The sequence below is a fragment of the Ammospiza nelsoni genome, chromosome Z (assembly GCF_027579445.1).
Source record: "Ammospiza nelsoni isolate bAmmNel1 chromosome Z, bAmmNel1.pri, whole genome shotgun sequence".
Taxonomy (NCBI): domain Eukaryota; kingdom Metazoa; phylum Chordata; class Aves; order Passeriformes; family Passerellidae; genus Ammospiza; species Ammospiza nelsoni.
Window position 1 is genome coordinate 71,279,548 of NC_080669.1, and position 22,518 is coordinate 71,302,065.

At 39.1% G+C, this 22,518-nt stretch overlaps 1 long non-coding RNA gene across 1 annotated transcript in view; it reads right to left on the reverse strand.

Moving 5' to 3' along the window:
• Nucleotides 1-14,394: 14,394 nt before the first annotated feature.
• LOC132086708 (uncharacterized) overlaps nucleotides 14,395-22,518 on the reverse strand; it is a 52,609-nt gene continuing 44,485 nt past the window's right edge. The window contains exon 2 of the long non-coding RNA XR_009420433.1: nucleotides 14,395-14,477. This is a non-coding gene — a long non-coding RNA (uncharacterized LOC132086708). The remainder of the gene's footprint in view (nucleotides 14,478-22,518) is intronic.

Genomic DNA, 22,518 nt, shown 5'->3' on the forward strand with positions numbered 1-22,518 from the left:
ATATTGACTTAAAACTTTGCATAAGAAAAACTGGTTAAATAAGGAAAAAGAAGTCTCCCAAGCCATTTGAAAATATTCACCCTAGTATTTGCCTGGTTTGTTGTCTTTACAGGTCAAATTCATTAAAATGAAAAAGCCCAGTCTATAAATTAAAAGCTCAATTAGAAAATTGAAACTGGACCATTTGGGAAAATATTTTAAAAAGGGCTTGAAACCATGAATTGAAAATTCCTGAACTCTCAGATGAGAATCATCTTAGGCAGAGATGGAACTGTTGATATGGCTTTCTTAACTGTCTTCTATGTGCCAGGAACATTTTTGGATAAAATAAATTGCTCAGTGGCTAGGTAACAATACTACTTGAAAGCATCTATGAAATTTCATGCTTGTGTTCTGAAGCTCTTTTCTCTGAAGGGATCCTTTCTCAAGAGAAGTTTTAATTTCTCCTTTCATCTCACCAGTCTTTCTGGTTATCTCTTTGATCACATTCATAACAGAAAATATTTTCCCAGTTTATTTATTCACTATTTCTTTCATATAAAACTACCTTACTTAGTCTTGTCTTAGAGGCAAATCTTTTGAAGCTTTAAGGACAGTGAAGACCAACATGAACCTACAAGTGGCAATTTTCCTCCTCTTTCTCTTCCACTCTGTTGAAGGGATAAAAGACTTTCAGGGAAACCACCTGGTGTGCCCAAGTTAGTCCCCTGCTTTGAAGTGTCCCTGAAAGAAGGAGTACCCTGTAAGAGAGTTTAGTTTTGTTTAAAGACATAAATGTCTCTGGAAAAATAGACTTTCTATTAAATTAATGTTTAAGGATGAACCTTTTGTTTGTCTGTGTATTTGTATTGTATTTTCTGTGTATTTGCTACAATGCTTTCCAAAAAACACCCTTTTATTGATAATATGTTGAATAGGCAGAGTGTTTGAAGGACATCGTCATTGTCTTCTGCACACTTGTTGAAAATATCCTCAGTAAATGTAAAATGTTTATATGTGCTAGACTCTCCAGGAATATGTGCATGTGGCTGGACAAAACACTGGAAAAACGTATACACAATTGTGGTTATTGAGGTTTAAATTCTCATAAAACAGTAGTGCAACTGTTTAATTCTGGATATGATTTTAAAATTATTTAATATTTCATGGTGCTCAGATTCAACAAATAAAGCAATAAATTTAGTTTTCTTTCTGTTATCATACTTGTTGCAAAAGTTTTTCTGCTTTAAACCTAATACAGAGAGCACTTTAGCCAAAGCTTTTTAGTTCCTACTTTCCAAGTGACATCCAGCTACAGAATACTGACAGTTGTCTGTTAAAAGATTGGTATTTACTGATACATTGTCAGCAATGAAATAAGTGGCTGAAATGCAAAGGAATCAAACATACAGCTTCACTTTAAACAATAGGTTATTTTTTTTGTCTGAAAGCCAGATATACCAATGCTCATTTCTATGCAATGTTACCTATGGAGCCAAGAAGCGGGCAGAGAATCAGCTACAACTGCCTCGAATCAAGTCTAGGAGACAAATGTAAACAGTAAACAGTTGTCATGTTTTAAGCCCAGCTGGAAATTAAGTCCCATGGAACTGCTTAGCTACCCCTACCCAGTCCAGTGGAAGAGACAAAAGGCAGAGATCCAGACATGAGATAACAATCACTTACTGCAAATAGCAATAAGATAAAAAACCAGCATCAATATTAATAATGAAAGTAAAAAAGAGAGTGATTTACATACAAAAAATGCCCACTGAGCCATCTGACCTGGTCTGGTGCCGTGTGTCCCTCTGGGACAAAGAACAAAATGGCCCCCCTCCCTTCCATATGCATGTTTGTTCCCTCCCAATCTCGGACATTGAAAAACAAGATGGAACAAACTGCTCCATTTGCCATTTTGTCCCCCAGAAAAGGGTAAAATTCCCACAGATCCTCTTGAGCCCCCTTTTTCCTCCACCCAAAGTCATACCCCCTTCTTTCCAAATGTAAGCATCCCTTTCTTCTGCCCCCCAGTGATGATGTGGGTAATGTAGAACAAGAACCTTGACATGTCTGTATGGCTGAAGGCTCTGTTCCCTCACATCCTTGGCCAAAACACATGTATGTACAGGAAAAAGAGCTCTGACCACCACAGGAAATAAACAAGTTAAAAGTTCATTCATTGTGTCTCATTTACTTATTTTGCCATGCCATCGCATTTTGAAGGACATGGCAAGTAATGCAATACAAAGCTGGAGCACACCTCCTCTTACTGTCACTTATAAACTTCCTGTCTGTTTCTAAAAAGGTTGGCTTTATTAAGAACACAAATGTGGTTGAATTGCTATCACAAATTCCTGCAAACATTGTATGCTGTGGCTCTTGACTTCAATGAAGATCTCTTTTTGCTGTGCTGGTGACATAAGTCACCAAAGCTAGCAGAAAAACAAGCATACTTGAAGTGTGACTATCAACCCAGTTGTGTGAACTTGCTCAGCTGAATTAAATGGCAAATATAATCTGATGTCCAAGAAGCAGAGAAAGCAGACTTGATTTCCTCATATTTCCCTTCAAAAAATGTCAGCATTCTGCTACCATTTTGAGCACACACAACATCTATTTCAGTCACAATTCTGCTGGTTATAATTTTACTGGTATTTGTATGAACCTTTGCACACAGCTTCTCATGAGACCCTTCCCAGATGAAGTCAGCGAGGCACTCAGGGGCTCGGACACAAAAGGGTGAGCGCATTATAACCCACTACTGTGTTAGTAAAAAGGCATAGCACTTATACCCAGAGGAATGAAACCATGATGGCACCATAAGAACACAAGAATTCATGTCCAGTTAAGAAGAGTGAATTCTGCTTTAAAGAACTGAGCTGTGTATTCAACACTTTGCCGCAACAGTTTTTGGCCTAGTGTGGTGTTTTCTTGTAAATAAGATGCAAGTACTTGGAGAGGTGTGCTACAATACAGAAGCTGGAGTCATTGACAAAAAGAAAAGAGTCCTCCACAATGGTAAAATCCTCATAAAAGGAAAAAACCCCACAGGAGTAAACTTCTGATTTAGCAACATATCTACATATCTAAAGCCACATATTAACACATGACAAGAAAAACACCTGTCTTTTCAAAGACTTGTCACAGTTTACTAGAGATCAAATATATACTCCTATAAATTACTTGATACCATTATAAATTTCCTATGCTTCTCTATTTTCTACTTTCTCTATAGGAATTATATTGTCACAACAGGAGCAAATTATTGTCACAAAATTTAGAAATTGCTTATGGTCATCTACACTGTCACTACTGACATTGTCAAGGTTTGCATTAGGCAAACAAGGGATCAGAGAAAAATTTTCATGAAAATGGCATGAAACAAGTCCACGGGTGACACAACTAATCTTGACTGAAAATTTAATTCTTGCATTTGCCAGAGCGAATACAAGAAGTCCTAAAGGAGGCTTTTTTTTTTACTGTCATGGAAAAAAAATCAGTTAGAAACATAAAAAATAAAAAGGGAAATTAGAATTACAGGCATATGACTACAAATTGCCATTCCTAAACTTGCAGTGAGATCAATATTTACTGTACCTAAACTTTGGAGCGCAGCCAAAGAGCCAGGGAAGGACCACAACAGAGATGGAATGTAAAGCAGTGATCTTGAATCAGTGTCCTTTGCTTTCATTGGTAAGCTCTCCATTGATGTTAAATGCATTCTGGAGTTTAACAGAAGACTTTTGAGTTTTTTTTCAGTGTGCACAGTAGGATACGCTGATCAGCTTGCACAATTGTATCTTCCTACTCCTTAATTGTTGAATTGCAAATTAGCTATAAGAAAATGATGAAGTTTCTTGCTGGTTTACTCTTCTCATCAAGGGAATTTTTTGAAATGATAGTAAAAAGTCCATGGTTGTCTCTACTAAAATAACTTTAATAATATTATGATCCAAATATTAAAATTGTTAGAGATGCATCTGCCCAAAATGGCGTGCAAACAAGACGATATGCTGAAGCCAGTAGCACAAATTTTTTCTTAACAGTAAATGTGAGGTAGAGGGAGATAGAAAGAAATAGGGAAAAGCAAGAGAAGGAATGAAAGTAGGAAGGTATATAGTAACCATTCATTGGATCCCAGAACAAGGCTTGGCGTTGCAATTGCAATGTCTGGTGGTTGATGTCCTGCCCTGTCAGAGAGGTGGGGGAAATCCAGAGAACAAAGGGTTCAGGTGGGAATGTCCAGGTGCCTCCCCTGAGGGGTGAGGAGCTGAATGACGTAATGTTGTGTATCACAGGACTGTTCAGTGAGGCCTTCTGAGGCCAGCTGCCTACATCAGAGCAGCTGAGTCCATCACAGCCATCATGGCTCATCAGTAGAGCTGAAGACCCGTGAGTGAATGTCTGGGTGCTTTTCTGGCAGGGGAGTTTTCAAGCCTGAGTTCGCTTTCATAAGGACAAGGAGACAGTACCCCATTTCCAGAGTTCCTCCGTCACCTTGCTCAGCACTGAGCTTGTGGCCAGAGGTGGTGGGTGTGCTCTGCCCTCTGCACCTGGGCGGTTACTTTGCACTTCAGCAGCTTGACTCCTGATTGTTTAGCCATCACCCTTCCAGGAAGTCTGCAAGCCATCTTCCCAGGACTAGGAGGTGTGTAGTGGGAAGTGTTTGTTTAAGGAATAGGATGTTTCTCCTATTGCTGTAGGAAGTCTCAAGCTCTTAAAGAGATAGTTTTCATGAGCTTGAATTATACATTTTTACACTAAACAAGAGAACTTGATGACTTCCTCTATCTGGGAGAATGTCCAAATGAAAATGACTATCACTGATGTCCTTGTAACCTTGTTAGATGTTCTTTATTTTCTGGCCAGTCTGTCCTTCGTGTTGGATATACTTTGTCCTTTCCTCATGTCTGCCACAGAGCTGCCCAACAGCAGAACATTACCATTAGGGAGGGAATGAATTGTTCTTGCACATGGCCAAAAGCATTTGCAAAGCACGTGTAAAGGCTTGCTTTTAAAGATTTTTTCTGTATGAAAAAGATTGATATAGTTGAAAAAAGCATATTAAAAAATGCTACTGCTTTTTCCTCTTGAAAAGGGATTCTGCTGTCTGCAGTGGAGATATCCTGTATTTACCCTGGTGGGTATCAACTGTACTGTTCTCAGAGTACAATATTCAAAAGCATAAGAATCTTATTCATTACTTATTGCAGAGATATTGCAATAAGCATTATGGCAAAATGCCAATTCAGGTATTTTGATACCTAAATTTCCATCATAGTTTCTGTTGTCTTATATATTACAATAGTTTTATCATTATGGTGCAAGGATTCAGCAGCGCCAGAGTTTCATACCTCCTTGATGTTTCTCATAGGCATCTCCTCTAAGCACTGGCTGTTCTTGGTCCTTGCAGCAGCCATCTGACTCCTCTCTCCACCAATCCACTCTTTTATTCCAATAGTTCTTATTGGCTACAGGTGTGGCCTGTTAAATCAGGCCTGCTCCTAATCTTTAGTAATAGGGTCCAGTTACAACTCACTGGGGGATAAGATTGCATTCTACATTACCTTCATTTGTCCATACTATGTCCCCCTACAGTTTCAACTGATTATTGTGTACTTCCTTATTTTCTGTCTTGGGCTGCCTCTGACAAGGACTGGCATGCTAACAAGGGAGACGGATAGGGTGTAAGATTGTGGTTTGCCTTCATAATGTCTCTAGGACCATGAAGAGATCCAGAAAGTTCCTAAAAGATTCCCAAACACCTGGATGATAAGCCCATGGTATACATACAGAAGAAACCAACTAGTAAAGGTGTCCTCCTTGATTTGTTGCTTTGATTTAATTTGTCAACAGAGAGGGTCTTGTGGCTGAAATGGTTATTGGTGGATGTCCTGGCCACAGATCTCATGAAGCAATCATGTTTACATCTGGTGGCAACAGGAAAAGGGTCAGAAAAACTTCAGCTCTAGTTATGAGGAGAGCAGATTTAAGGTTACTCTGGGAACTACTTTATGATGTCCTCTGGGAAAATGCTTTCAAAGATGCTGGGATCCATCAGCTGTGGCCACTTTTTAAGCCTCACATCCTAAAAGCGCAGGAGCAGGGAATTTCAGAATGTCAGAAGCCAAGCAGACAAGGCAGAAAGCTGGCTTGCATGAGCAGGCATCTTCTTCTGAAGCCAAGGCAAGGAAATAGAATGTACGACTAGTGGAAGCAAGGTCAGGTGACATGGGAGGAATACATGTGAGATTCTGCTTGCCAATGGGAGAAACTTCATGCGGACAAATCCTGCTGGTACTGAAGTTAGCCAGTACTGTGGGGGTCAAAAAAAGTGCTTTTTAAATAAGCCTTTAATAGCTAAAGGCAGTTCAGTAATGACTTTGTCCTGTTTCAGCAGGATGAAGATGGTGGCCTTACAAACAGGGACAAGGCAGAGAAATTTTTTACTTTCTTTGCTTCAGTTCCTCTAAACTAAAGATGGGCTGTGGAAGTGCCAGTGTACTGAGCTGAAGGGTGTGAGAGTATGAGGAATATGTTCTGAGCTGAGGCTGTGAGAATGATAAACACCCAGTTACTCCTGAACTTGTGCAGGATTTGCCATTCCAGATGGTTGTTGACTGGTGTTGAAAGCGAAGGGAGACGACCCATCCTTGTTGATCAGCATCAAACTCCGATTTATTGATCTCACTTACACACTTTTATAGTGGTGTTAATTAAGCTTATACATATTACAAAATCCGAGCTCATCATAGGTCACAGATTACATACCAACCCTTCCTTTTGTTTTCAATACCTGTGGTTTGTTATTGAAACCAAGATTTGTGTTCTCACCCTGATATGAAAGTTCTCAAGGCCTCCATATTTGTCAACTTTTGCTTTCCCAAAACTTATCCAAAGACAAGATATTTACTTGTTATTAAAAACAACCTGAGAACCTCTGCTGTTTACATAAACATGCCTGAGAACTTTTGTTGTTTACAGAAACAGGCTGTGAGAATTTGCTCCCCACAGCTGCCTTTTACTTTTCCATCAGCTGTATATGATTATGGCATGTCTGAACAAAACTCTATAAGCCATTTCTGAGCAAAATTCTCCAACAGACTGGTCACTTGGGAATCCCCAGGGCTCCATCCTAGCACCACTTCTCTTTCTTAATGAATAACTTGGATATAGTACTGCAAGGTATACAGAGTAAATTTGCCAAGGACAATAAACTGGGAAGAGTTGTCCACCCCCTCAAAGGCAGAGAGGGGTCAGTACAGAGAGACCTCAACAAATTACAGGCCTGGACAATCATCAACTATATAAAGTTTGACAAAGACAAATACTGGATTCTTTCTGCACCTGGGATGAGACAGACCTGGATATGTGAACAGACTGGGGAATGAGAGGCTGGAAATCAGTGCCATGGAAAGGGACCTGGGCGTCCTGGTGAGTGACAAGTTGGACATGAGCCAGCAGTGCCCGGGCAGCCAGGAGGGCCAAGCGTGTCCTGGGGGGCATCAGGCCCAGCATTGCCAGCCAGGCAAGGGAGGGGATTGCCCTGCTCTGCTCTGGGGCAGCCTCACCTCGAGTGCTGGGGGCCTCAACATAAAACAGACATTGAGCTGTTAACATTTAAACAAGGATGGTGAAGGGTTTGGAGCAGAAGCCATATGAGGAGCAGCTGAGTTCTCTTGGTTTGTCCAACCCGGAGAAGAGCGGACTGAGGGGAGGCCTCATCACCGTCTTCTTCCTCATGAGGGGAAGTAGAGTGGCAGGGATCAGTTCCTCCTCTTAAGTGACCAGTTATAGGTCTTGAGAGAACGGCATGAAGCTGTGTCAAGGGCATTTGGCTGGATATTAGAAAAAGATTCTTCACGCAGGGCATGACTGAGCACTGAACAGGCTACCCAAAGCTTGTGGGACAGCACCAAGCCTGCCAGAGTTCAGAAACATTTGGGCAATACTCCCAGGTACATGGTGTGATTTTGGGGGTTGTCCTGTTCTGGCCCAGGGTGTGGACTTTGATGATCCATGTGGGTCATTTTCAAATCTGGATGTTGTATGATACTAAGATTCTCTGATTCTTGGACTTTTTTTTTTTTTTTTAAATACCAAAATGTCATGGTCTTACAAAAGAGACATACTCAGATATATGGCAAAACAGATCACTTTCATTTTCCCCTTTAGGTCAGACATACATCCTTTTCCTCACAGGAGCTATTTAGCACAGAAAAACAGATTCAAAAGCCTCAAGTGTCCAGTATGAATCTTATCAGATCCTTAACCAGTGGCATTGCTTCTGTGTCCTACAATAAATCAATTGTGGCTTGACTGAAATGCACTGTAGTTTTTTGTCATGTCCATTATATATTTTATATATAACTGGAAGTCAGATACCAATCACAGATCATAGGGTTATTGTATTGCCACTTTTCAATCACATTAGTAAAGCCCATGGTGGATATTTCTGTTAAAATTTCTGTTAGTCTGTGTTCATCAGCAGGGAAATATTGCTGAATTTTAAATTAATACCAACACAGTGGTTGTGTAACAGTTTCATGTTGTTAATTTCCCAAGCAAATATAATAAATTTTATTATTTGAATGTATTATGTTTGTGTTTCAATCTGTATTCTTGTAAAGAAGGCATATTTTGCATGCGATTTTTTTCCTCTTTTTTTTTTTTAATGGGACTGATAACACTGTAAGTTCATCTGCTACCCCTTGCTGGGCTAATTATTGTAAAATAATTGAGAGCTGTAGGATCATGAAGATCATGTCAGGAGGGAAAGAGAAATGCCGTGTACATCACCTGTACAGCAAACTAGTAGCAGAATCTGGAATTAGTGCTCTCACTGTGGAATTATGGTACAATTTCATAGTGCAGGATACCTCAACATCATTTTTGTGGGCCAGGTTCTGTCTTTTTCTGGTCACCAGCAGCTCCAAATAGGTAAATACTATTTGGTGCTGCTGTAAAAGACTTAGCAATTGATTTAAAACTCTGCTGGCTGTTGATCCTTTCAATTGATATTTACAGAGAATTTTGTGTAAGAACTAAACAATAATAAAAAAAAGCAACTTCTTTTAGTACTTCTAGGAGAAGAAATGTTTTAAACTCAAATTGAATTCAACAGTTAAGGAGCAGTTAAGGAGACTTAGGATCTAATTTCCTTTCTCCCTGGACCACCAATATGTGTTGCATTTACCTCTGCGCAGCATTACACTACAAAGCCTTAACAGGTGCTTTTTAAAAAAGGAATTTTTAATGTATCTTACATGTAGCTGGCAAGAGTTATTTCTGTCACTTTATATGCAGATTTGTTTAGATGGATAGCAAGCCCAGTAATTTTCAGTGCCTAGGGCAAATCCTCATATGTCCCTTTTGCCATCCTTTAGGTTTTGCAGTAGATGCTCAAAAGGGTGATCATTAATTCTTCCAAAAGTTTTTCAAAACCCTTGGTTTGCATTTTCATTAATGCAACTTGTGGTAAGATCATCAAGTTAAACAGTAGAGACAAGTGAATTATATTTAAAACTACTCAGAGAAAAGGTCTTTTTCCTTCAAAAAGACGTGCTCCCGATCAATATAACATTTTTGGCCAGTGCAAAGGAAAAAGAATTTATTGGGCACATATTGTGGCATGGGTTCATGCCAGGTAATAATTAGCATTGACTCCATGCTTCCAGAAGGCAGATCAATTGCTTTATTATACTAATACTATACTATACTATACTATACTATACTGCACTATACTATACTATACTATACTACACTACATGATTAAGAAACTCATTGCCAATACAGACAGACTAGATTGGTCCTTGATTCCAAACCACCATTACTATTGGCTAATTAAGAAATCACCCTTTGGTAACCAAATCTCCATAGCGCATTCCACATGTTCACAACAACGGGTGCAGCAAATGGAGATAAGAATGGTTTATCTTTCTTTTCTCCAGTCTTCTCACAGCCTTCCCCAGGACAATGCCTGGGGAAATTGTGCCTGCTGCCCTCTATGAAGAGAGCTGCGGCCACAGGCACTTTGTGGAAAATAAATACAGGCAAAAATTCTACCTAAAACTGAATTACCTATTACTACTGTGAGGCCTGTGGAAAGATACACTTTGATGTATCTTTTAGTGTAAATTTTGCTTCAAAAAGAGAGAACCCTACCCAGTCAAACCCCAACGTCTATCACTATTTTGAGTGGCTGATCTCTTAATCACAAACTATTTATTTCGAATGGGTACAGGGTTCAAATCAACACAAATATTCTCAGAAGTCCCTTTACAATGCAACTTTCTGCAGATTGCAGATCAAAAAAAAAAATTTTTTTTTTCCCCAGGTAAATTACAGAGAACAGGTGCAGTATCACTCAGCTGTGCTGTACAACCAATAGCATATGACACCAAGAGTAGGTGGTGACATGGTATTTTCTGCTACTCTTTCTCTGTAGGAATTCTGACATCTTTTCATATTTTTGTCTTACAGTAGGATTTACTGTGTCATTGGGATTATTTTTTCTTTCCTTTCGTTTTTTTGGAGTTTGACTCAAGGCTTGAGCTCCAGATGTTTTATTATTTTCGTCTCAGATTGCTGGCACTTGCTTTCTGCCCACAGTTGTAAAGCTGTGCATTTCTGGCTTCTTGGATTCCCTGTTTGGAGGCTGGATTATTGTTTGCTTGGCAGGGATGGCTGTAGGCATGTGGGATGGGTGCTGCTGCATGAGGATCTGCAGTTTTGGAAGCTGTTTGTCAGTAATGCTTGGCAGCCCCTTCTGGCTTCAGTAATGTGCTAGGACCCCACAGGCATCTTTAAAGATGAAAGGAAAGAGCTTCTCAGTTATCCAAATTGCCAAATCCTGATTGCATCCCAGGTCACACTGCTTTGCTTCTTCATTCCTTCAATGGAGACTAGAGTGCTGACTAACCAGTTATCCCCAATGAAATCCTTTCCCTTTCTCATTTTGGAGTCACCCAGCTGTCACGTCCCACTATTCCTGTATTTTCTGTTGGTTACAGAGGTTCTCAGGCACAGCACCCCTGACAGTGCAAAGTATTGCAGGGCCATGGATGCTGTAAAGCTGCTGAGCTGCTGACTGGCACTATACCGTGCCTCTAATAAGGCACAGGAGCTGGATCGTGTGTGCAGGGGGCCTCTGCCTCCTGTGCAGGTCACCAGAACCATCAGAGGTTAGTTACATTGGAAAACAGGAATTGTAGAATAGCAAGGACTCATGCTCCTCCAGAAGACATCAGTATTCTTATTAATACTATTGCCAGTAAGGCAAAGAAAATTGGAATGAAAGGAATTGCTGTCACTTTCCCAAATATGTAAAATGAGTGCAGTAAAGAAACCATGTTGTTACAGCTGGCAATCATTAGTACTGGCAACACAGGCTTGTCTTGACAAAATTATAGTAGTAATAAACAATGTCTTGCCTTAAATAGAAGTTTTCTGCTTTTGAAGATTGCTGCTTTTACTTACACAGGAAGTTGGGCTTTGCTAGTTTGTTATTGGACCCAAAGTCTTTTGTTGTGCGCTGCTAGGATTTGGTGAGGGCTTTTTGTCAGCATTTCCTCCTCTAAAATGTAATTTAGTTAAATAATTAATATGAAGCATTTTTTTGAGAACATACTTGTTGCTACACAAAAGAGACCATGAGAGAAAAAAGTGGTAAAAATGATAACATTTCAAAATTAATCACTTTGATTTCACAACATATTAATTAGCTGGCATTTCCTACTACATTTAAATATTTGAAATGCAATGTGTTTGATCACTGAGATTCATGGTAAGCTCAAGGTTTTCAGTTCTGGAGAGATGAATTCTGCCAACTCAAACAGAGGGAGTGGTATGTGGTTGGAGCTATCTTGCTATAGGGAAAGTAAAGGCATCACCAGCGGAAAAGAATGGGTGGGAGTGGGGTTGACTTGTGGTACATGGCACCTCCAGCTGCTCTCCCAGTAGCAGCAGCAGTAAAACTGACTTCTTTTACTTGGGAGAGGCAAAGCAAGCAGGAGGCCAAACTCACTGTACTCTCCATGCCCACTACCTGCAGCCTCAGGAAACAGATTTTATGCCCTTGCATTGATTAAAAGAGATGTTGTCATTTCTCTTTTTCAGTAGATAGCTAAAGAAAAGCCATGGTCAGTGGATGCTAACATCTTCATTTCAGATAAATGCATAAATCGTTTTCCTGACAAAACCTAAGCATTCCTCTCAAGAGGAACAGATATTTATAGAAGGAATGTGAGAAGGACTGTCTAGATATTTCATTATATATGAACTTATATGGAATCTATCTGATCTCTTAGTTTTAGGTTCTGGGGTTTTTTTTAAGATCCAGCATTTAGACTTCAGTATTCATATGTAATTTTTATTAGTAGCCTCTGGACCAACTAAGAACAAACACTAGGTATTGATGAGTCATTCTCTGAGCTCTTTCTTTTCTCCATATTTTTCAGTTCTAGAATTATGAGGAATTTAGCTACCTCAACTTGTTTCTGTTAATAGGAACAGAGTTTAATTCAGCAGAGGCCTCAAAAGTGTTTTCTGGTTTAACCACTTGTTGTCACCAGAGATACTAGGCTGGAATTTTCAGCAGGGACCACCCGAGACCCACTTCTCCATGGCATTCTACAGTTGAAAGACTTGACATGAAAAAGAGGAAGAGCTGTTAACAGAGAGTTTGAGAACCGTTGGAACCTGAGACAAGTTCTTACTGATGATCCAACACCACCTGAATTTGATAATTCCTTTTTCTTGGACAGATATATTTCCAGAAATTACTGGGATGAATATTAAACCTTTTGTTTATGATTGCCAAGGTGGGTTATTTCATTGGAGGCTTTTGTTTTTTTTTGCTTTTCTTGTGTTTCTGTATTTGTCTTTTTAAAAATAGCTACTTTCATTCTTTTGCCCATAGCTGCATTGTCATTTAGAATTCCCTCTGTGATTTTTATTTTCATCTTTCTATAAATCCTAAATAAAAAGTAACCAGAAACAATTATTAAGTATATTTAAATTTCAGTGTAATCCAAAAAGCATGGCTGTAGATGATTTCTTTTCAGTCCTATGATAGAGGACTTTCTGAAATATAGCAACATTCTGAATAGAGAACCAAGACAAAAAACAATAAACCAAAAAACTGTCAACCCCCCCATTTAAACAATACCTTAGAGATGGAATATTTATCTTTACTTTTGTAACTAAGAAAATGGACTGCTCTTAGCTCCCAATGGTAAGGACCTATTACAGCACACAGGAGGTGCTGCTGATTCATACAGGTTCATAGTATTACTCCAGAACCTTTACCAAACTTTCTCCATGGAGCCTAGTATGGGAAAGATTGTTCCAGCTGATATGGCCTTTTAAATTGCCATATCAAAAGCATATCTTGAAATGAAGAGACAAATGAATTTGTTAAGTCTCAAGTGTTGTTGTTTTCATCCCTGGGTGAAAGGTTTGAATGCAACCTCAGCAAGTTTGCTGATGATCCCTGAGGGCTGTGCTGGCCTTCAGCAGGACCTTCTCGGGCTGCAGATTGGGTGGAGGGAACCCCGATGAGGTTAAACAAGGGCAAGTGTAGGGTGCTGCCCCTGGTGAGGAATAACCCCAAGCACCAGCACAGGTCAGGGGCTGACCTGCTGGAGAGCAGCTCTGCAGAGAAGACCAGGGGGTCTTTGTGGTTGACAGGTTGATATGAACCAGCAGTGTGCCCTTATGGCCAGGATGACCAATGGTATCCTGGGATGCACTGGGAAGAGTGTGGCCAGCAGGTCAAGGGAGCCGATCCTCCCTTTCTACTTGGCCCTGTTCTGGGCCCCTCAGTGCAGGGAAGACAAGCAGCTATGGAAGAGAGTTCAGTAAAGGCCATGAAGATGGTGGGGTCTGGAGCATCCTTCTTCTGAGAAGAGACTGTGGGAGCTGGGCCTGTTTAGTCTGGAGAAGAGAAATCTGAGAGGGGATGGCATTAATGTAAATAAATATCTCCAAGGTAGGTGTCCAGACTCTTTTCAGTGGGGCCCAGTGACAGGACAAAGAGCTAAAGCCTGCTCAAATAGTTCCACCTCAGCATGAGGAAGAATTGCTTTATGTTGAAGGAGTCAGAGCACTGGTACGGGCTGCTGAGAGGGGTCATGGATTCTCCATCCCTAGAGACATTCCAGGCCCACCTGGACGGGTTCCTCTGTGACCTGCTCTGCATGACTCTGTCTTGGCAGGGGTATTGGAGTAGATGAGCACTAGAGGTCCCTTCCAACCCAAACAATTCTGTGATGCTGTGAAGTGTGCAGGTGAAGGAGACATGCAGTGAAACCCAAGAAATATTATTTTTCCAGTTCCCCAGCAAATCATAAGAAATATGAAAAGGAAGGAGAGAATATCCATGTAAAATACTATCTCATTTGCAACTGGTTCTGGTTTTTCTTTTTGTTTTGTTTTTTTTTTTTTTTTTTTTTTTTTTTTTTTTGGTTTTTTTTTTTTTTTTTTTTTTTTTTTTTTTCCTGGAAAAAGTGGCTTGGAAATATATATCAAAATTGTTTCTTACAGTCTAGTGTATGTTCTCACTATAGTCAAATTAAAAAATATTGAGAAACCAACCTAACATGTTATTTGGAAGCAAACATGGAAGAGATGATTAGGAAGGCTAATTAGGAGGTAAATGTAGTGCATTTTTACTCTAAAGATTTGTTATCTACTTAAGTCTGTACAGAATGAATTACAGATTGTATATGCATGGGTGCAACACTTGTATAATCTCATTAATATGAACTACTTGCTTGTCATCACAAATGGTTTTGCTCTTTCCAGGAGCCCTTCAAGTTTAGTTATGAGGATCACAGACTTTCAATGGGATCAAATAGGAGGCCCATTTTTCAGATGATAAATAGGATTATGAGTCTGCTTCTATTTCTATCCAAATTGATGCTAAGACTAAGTATCAATTTGCAGAAACCAGGCTTGTGATCCCACAGAATATCCATAGCAACTGAGAAAAGGAGACCATTTCCTGACTACTACTCCTGTGCTTTAACTACAAACCTCCTCTTTGCCTCAAATTGTTGCTCCCTCACTTGCATAGAAAATTACACAAAAGCCTCACTAGTTCCAGGACAAAAAATTACATAATTCTGCTTTCCTTCTTTTGTTTATTTACTTAGCCGGTAATGGAACAAGATGATAAATGATCAAACAAGACTAAGACAGAGAAATGGTAACACTTCAAAAGTTCAGGCTGTTCTACAGAGAAGCTCTCAAATGTTTGCAGCTAGACAAATTAATTGTTTCTGAGAGAGCACTTATACACTGAACTTGGCGGGCTGTGAAATTTTAATGCATTTGATCCCATGGATTTATCAAAACATAGTCCAAAACAATATGTAAGCAAGGAATCACAGTTCCTGCAGCTTTATGAGCTTTCTGGAGTGCCCAAGGTAAGGTTTTATTTATTCATCTCTTTATTTATTCATCCATTTTTGAAGAAGCTTATTTTCCTGTCTTGTGGATCCAAAGATGTTCATCGCCAGACACTTTCTGATGCCAATCCACCTTCACAAAGAGAAAGCTCATTTTCATGAAGAAGTCGTATTTTTCCCTAATGTTGCATTTTTGGAGTTGTGCTCTCCACTCTACATATTGCAGAGAATATAAGACTTGTCTTTTCTCTAAGCTAAATAAATTGCAACAATTTCTCCAACCCTTTCCCCGTGAAATCTAATTCAAATCTATTTTTACTTGTTTAAGGTATCTAGGTTGACTAGGTCATGTGCTGCTTGCAACTCAATACTCCCTTACTTCATGTTGGTGCTCAAAATGTAATTGGGCTTTTCTGTGTAAAAACTGGAACTTGATTGCACTTGTTTTATATTGATATTTATTTTAAAATAGTTAATTTTATATTAACTATCAGTAGAATTAGTTTTATTACATTCTTGGAAGTCACTGAAGTTTTACCAAAAATGCTGAAAGCAAACTGAGCACTGAATTAAAATTATTTATTGAATAACTTTTCCAGTGTCCCTTTTAAAAAGGAGTCACATAGAAAAGATGAGAGGTGATTGGTGCAAATGACTCCTGGGGAGATTCTGATTGGACATAAAAAGAAAATTCATTTCACAATGAGATCAGCCATTTAGAATGATCTCTCAAGGGAAGTGCTGTATTCCCCAACAGCAGATACTTTTTTGCAGCTGTCAGATTCCAGACATTGTTCTTGAATCCCTCTTTTAGAGAACATACAGCAGTTCAGGGCAACTAAAGGTGACAAAAATTGATTCCACGCCACCCACACATGCAATTGAGTTTATTCCAATTGAATTAGGAGCTTTCTGTGTGATGTGGTATCATACCTGTGCAAAGGATGGAACAACAGGCTGAATTACTGACCAGCTTCTCTCTTTCCAGTGACACATCTTATGGGTGCTACAAACTCTCTTAGATACTGTACAGCTTCACTGTGACATCTGAGGTTCTGCATTGAAAGTAGAAACAAAAGTTGCTGCTTCCTTCCTCTCTTCTCAATTTCTTAAAAAGCCTAATCATTTAAAAAATGAGTAAAGAATTAAAAAGTGAGTGTGAAAATTGAAAAGTATTTACATACAACAGAAAACATACTCAGAGCTGAGCTGGCAGAGACTACAAAATTTTGGTTGTATTCATGATGCACTATTAGAGTCTGTATTTTGAATAGTATTCTAGGTTTATGTGAGCAAAACTCTGTAACTCTTTCCAGGTGGTGGTACACCAGTTGAAAGTAGTCTGGGTAAAAAGCTGCACTATTAAAGTCAGAAGGTAACAAAAATATAGAATATTATGGGCAGACAGTGTGAGCCAGGCTGCCATTATATATTTGACAAGTTAGTATATAATTTTAGCTAAAAAATTTAGTGAGATTGAGAGAGTGGGAGATTTCTTTTGAAAGTCTCTGTGTCTCTTGCTAACATTTAAAAAATGAATTATTTTTACTTTCTATTTTAAAATGGATTTTCATTTACCTAATTTTAAAAAAAGGTAAAAAGCACGTACATTCTTTGGAAAAAAACCCCAACAAATAACTCTGAAGCTAAACATGAGGCAATAATCAGTAATTAATAATTCTGACTTCAATAAGTGGAGAAAACTGGGGATAGGTATTGCTTATACTGTATTGCTCTAGTACAGTAAATTCTACAAGCCCTTCAGTTAATTGTTGCTGTAAAGATTTAATGAGATTTTATAGAAATGCGAATTTAAATAGTTAGCATCAGTGAAAATTACCAAAATCACACTTTTTCAAACAGTTCATACGTGATGAACCAGCAGACAATAGGCTGACTTTTGAAGCTTACATTTTCTTAAAACAAAACCTGCTCTTGATGCTCACTATGATGTTTTATTCCTCTATAAAGTGACTACTCAAATATGGAGGCTTATCTGTTAGTGACTCAGGTTCAAGTAAGGTAAGTCTAAACACTTTTACCCTGTCATGAACCTAAGTGTTTCATATTTTAATTGACAACATTCACATCGTTGAGGTTTTCATTTAGACTTTGTTAAAATCTGCTCAGAAAGGCAGATGGCTGGTTGTTATTTTTAATTCACAAGCAATGTTAAATATATGCCATATGTTATAGAACTTTTCAGGCACAGCCTTTTGAATGCTATCACAATAAACTTACAAAATTACATAAAAGGGAAATCTGGTAGAGAACAACAGCATTGCAGTTCACGTTTTTGAAAAAGGAAAAAAAAATGACCAGACTTCCTTCTTGCTAAAATATAATTATTCAAATCACCAAACAGTCTTTGGAACATCAAAATTGGTGCAGAAGGGAAGTATTTGTGGGCTTCTGTTATCTGTTCTGCATCTAGGAAAAAGTCTTATAATGCACTACAGGCATTAACTGAGATGTTTCCTTGTTAAAAAAATGTTCATGATGTTTTACACTACTGTATGGGGCAGCTTGATGTGTAGGTTAGTAATGAAAAAAGATGGGCTGAAGTAAAAATAGTTTTTAGCATAGTTTGAGGTCAGAGCTGTTGTCAAAAGAGACAATCAAGCTATATCTTCCCTAGAACTGGAGCTGTGGAAGCTGTAGCAGAAATTGTAAAGCAACTCTGAAATATTTTCTTTTTCCAAAAGCCATAGCTAATGGATATATGGCAGCCCACAGTCTGCTGTAGCAAAGAAAAGTATGCCAGGCTTCAGCAGCTAGTGGAAGACCCATATTTGAAAACACTGCATCCAGCATGTTCCTGAATTGCATGTGGACTTCTGGCCTGTGAGTTTTCGGGAGCAGCTCAAAGAGACAGACAAGGCAGTGTGTATAATAACAACCGGTTGTATTTAATGTGATACAGACAATGAGATGTGTCCCAGGGAGGGAATAACAACCCTGCAGGTGAAAGCTGGGGAGAATGGAGTCTTAGAAATGTTTCTGTGTGTGAGCAGGGGATGCAGCCTCACAAATCCAGCGATTAGCTGTGCCTGAAGCTCTCCCTGGAGAGTCCAACAACCAGCCCTGAAAAGGGAGCACATTCAACAGCTCCTGTGCACCCACAGTCAGTCTGGACTACCATGTGAAAGTGTCAGCTGGGCTGGCATGAGCAAGCATTGTTTATTTGGTCTTCTGTCTTGCATGGCAAAGTTGTGGGGGTCCTGAATTTATTCAGCTGCTGAACACTGCTTGAAGCCACTGGAAGTGAAACTTTAAAGTAATGGTATAAATGTATATGCAGAATGCCAAGAACATTTCTATATAGTGTGGAGATGGATGAATTATTCATTATGAATTATTCATAACACAATTTTTGACATTTTGCTGGAATAAATTTCCATTTTTTTAATTATTCACATTATCACCAAATAATTCCTGAACTTTTCATTACTAGACATCAGAATACTTTCATAGGTTCTTGGTTTCTTTCTTCATTACTCATCTTATTCAATGACACCTGATTAATCCAGCCACTTCTGTAATTTTTAATATCTTAGGCCACAAATCCAGTAAACTAATGAGATCCAGCACTGCTGTGAAGGCTGTTAGAGAAACTGCATAACATTTTTTTTTTAGAAATATTTCCTTTTGTAAACACAGACTCACAGTGGTAGATTTGGTTATAATAGATAGGTTTCTAGAACTTGCAACAATATTATTTTTCAGTATTGTCATTGAGACAACTACCTGTTGAAGTGGTTTCAGAACTACTGGCTGACATTCATATTTCTTAAATGGAATTGATCTAAATCTGGTTTTCAGGTAAATATGGGATTAGTTAATTAAACTCAGTGAAGACCTGTGACTGCACAAGCTGAATAAGAAATAAATTAATTCAGAATCAGAACTCATCTTCAGTGGTGTTCAGCTATAAATAGGGGGAACAAATATAGATTCAGGGCTATACAGTGGTTAGAGTCTAGAAATTGCATATAAAGCTCTACAGAAGAAATCTATATTTTCCTACCAGCCCAGGTAAAACATGTCACAACAAGTAGTTCCAGTCAATGAACTTGAGGTCTTGTGGCAGCTTTAGACTACATCTGCTAAAAGCACCAGTTGCACATAAACTCCCCTAGATGCTTTGGGCTAATTCCTATTTTTGCAAGTTAAGTGGTTGGATGAATAAAAATAAGAATTTTTAAAAAGTATAAGAAATACAACCTTTTCTTGCCCAGTTTCCATGGAAATGAAAGTGGAAAGACTGCTGGCAGTCAGTAGCCGAGTGTGAGAACTCTCGCTTGCAGATGTCAGTTCCTCACTCTTCACTGAAAACTGCAAGTGTTGGTTAAAAAAATCAGCTGCAAATGATATCTTCAAAACTCTGTGGATTAAAAAAAAGTTGATAAACTAGTTTAAAATGGGAATATTAAAAATGTAAAAGTCTTTACATTTCCATCCACCTGGCTGCTGAGACTCTTTCCTTTTATAAGCACAAAAAGTGGTGACTACATTTTCAGTTACTATCTTTTTGGATTTCCCTTTGGCTCAACAGTTTGAGTTGATCACTTTGCTGACTGTGCTGAAAGCCTTTCCACTTAAAGGAGGCACATGATTTCTTATTGGTGTCATAAAGCACTCATGGATTCTGTTTAGATATAGATTGCTAATATTTACATTAATTTAAACATAACAGAGACATTAATAGATTTAGTTTTAATTCAAGACGTGATTGTTTGCATATAATATCTTTCAAGTAAAGAATACTAACATATTTCAAATAAAGATTGAGAAACTTTCTCAGTGTCTTGCAAGAGTCACAGTTTGGACACAAGTTTACAATTGTTAATAGTTTAATGTAAAATAATAAAAAAAAATCCTTTATATTAAAAAAAAAAGACCAGAAATGTGTTAATTAAAACCAGTGCACATTCTCTGTAGCCTACAAAAACTCTCCTTAATGCACTTATTCCCCTCTGTATCTCAACAGGCAGTAGTTTACTGTTCTTAAGCACTACATGGAGAATAATGACTGGGAGGGATTTTCCAGAAGATTACAGTCTTAAAGACTGTGAGATGTTTTTTTTATGTCATACAATATTTATTACAATAAGGCATGATTTTCCCTGGAATGACTGTCTGCTAATGGGCTAAATGAATAAGCAAGTAACTCATTCACAAACAGCATCATTAGGAGCTGAGGTAAGCAGCTGATCTTGCTTGCTCTGTACACTGAAGCCTTGAGACTAGTTTGCCCTTTTTTCCTTACACATTAATTCAGTTTTTGTGGCTGCTATGGCAGGTGGAGTATTTTATATTCTCACATCATTAATCAGGTGTGGGTTATTGCGGAAGATCTACAAATGCCCGTTGAGGAGACTGAGACAGTGTAACCCATAACAAACCGGCTGCTGCACCATGAGGCTGTGATGGAACCTAGGCCTTGGTAACACGCAACAAATATTGTGAGGCATCTGTGAGGGAAGCAGCATCACTTATGCAATGAACAAGGTTATCACTTAAACCACATGAATATAAGAGAACAAAAAATGAAACAGTAGTAAACTTTCTAAATGTATGGTAATGAGTATAGCAGAATTTAATACACAAAATCTCCCAGTCTCTGCTTCATGGTCTGACCTAGGGAAACTCATCTTTCAATTTTCTGAACTGATGCAATACACAATTATAAATTTTTATTTTTCTCATTTTAAATTATAAAAGAAAAAGAGAAGTATTTTCCTACAAGCTTTTCCTTTACTCCCCTTTTTAGCTATACTGACTTCAAGCAACCTAGATTAATCACCAGTTATCCAGAAAAGAGATTTAGTTAAATCATTGTGTGCTTACTTGGTTCTAGGCTTATGTACAGGGAAGCACTAGAAATGAGAATGAAACCACTGCAGCAGAGCAGAGGAGCTTCATAGTGGGGTTCTGCAGGACTTTTTCCTAGGGCCACCTCTCTTCAGCAACTTCAAAAACAATTGGAAGTAATGCTAAGTTTGCTGATGACACTAAACTGTCAAGTTCCTCAAAGGCAGAGAGGCCCTGCAGAATGACCGGGACAAACCAGAGAGATGGGCAATCACCATATGAAGTTTAGCAAGGACAAGTACTGGATTCCTCACCTAGGATGAGGTGAGGAATTAACCCTGGCTGTAAGCACAGCCGAGGATAGGTGCAATTAACTCTGGCTGTGCACACAGCCTGGGGAATGAGATGCTGGAGAGCAGCACCATGGAAAGGGACCTGGGTGTCCTGGTCAGTGACAAGTTGAACATGGGCCAGCAGTGCCCTGGCAGCCAGGAGGGCCAAGCGTGTCCTGGGGGGCATCAGGCCCAGCATTGCCAGCCAGGCAAGGGAGGGATTGTCCTGCTCTGCTCTGCTCTGCTCTGCTCTGCTCTGCTCTGCTCTGCTCTGCTCTGAGGCAGCCTCTCCTTGAGTCCTGTGTGCAGTTTTTAAAAGAGACATTAACCTGTTTGAGACCCTCCAAAGTTGGGCCAAGAGGATGGTGAAATATCTGGAGAGGAAATCTTGAGGAGTGGATGAGATCCCTTGGTTTATCCAGCCTGGAGAAGAGGATACCGAGGGCACATCTCGTTGTGGTCTTCAACATCCTCATGAGGGGAAGTGGAGGGGCAGACAATGGTCTCTTCATTCTCATGACCAGTGATGAGTCCTGAGTGAATAGCATGAAACTAAGTCTAGGCCTTTTGGGTTGGATATCAGGAAAAAGCTGATCCCTCAGAGGGCTGTTGACCACTGGATAGCCTCCCACGGGAAGTGGTCACAGCACCAAGCCCGACAGAGTTCAGGGAGTATTTGGACAATACTCTCAGTCACAGGCTGTGTTTCTTGCAGTGTCCTCCACAGGACCAGGAGCTGGACTTGGGTCCCTTCCAACTCAGAATATTCTGCCATTTTGCCTGCAAAAGAATGCTCTGAGGGCATGCAGGACAGCATAATGGTTTTGCTGTTTTTTTCACTAAATGTGAGTACAGCAGGCATTTAAAAGATATTTTGACATATATGAACTTCTAGTGAAAGGAATGAAGCTGCTAAGTGATTTAACTAGTCGGGAGTGGTGTAGTTTTAACCAAGATTTTAACCAACCTTTTTGACTGTAGTC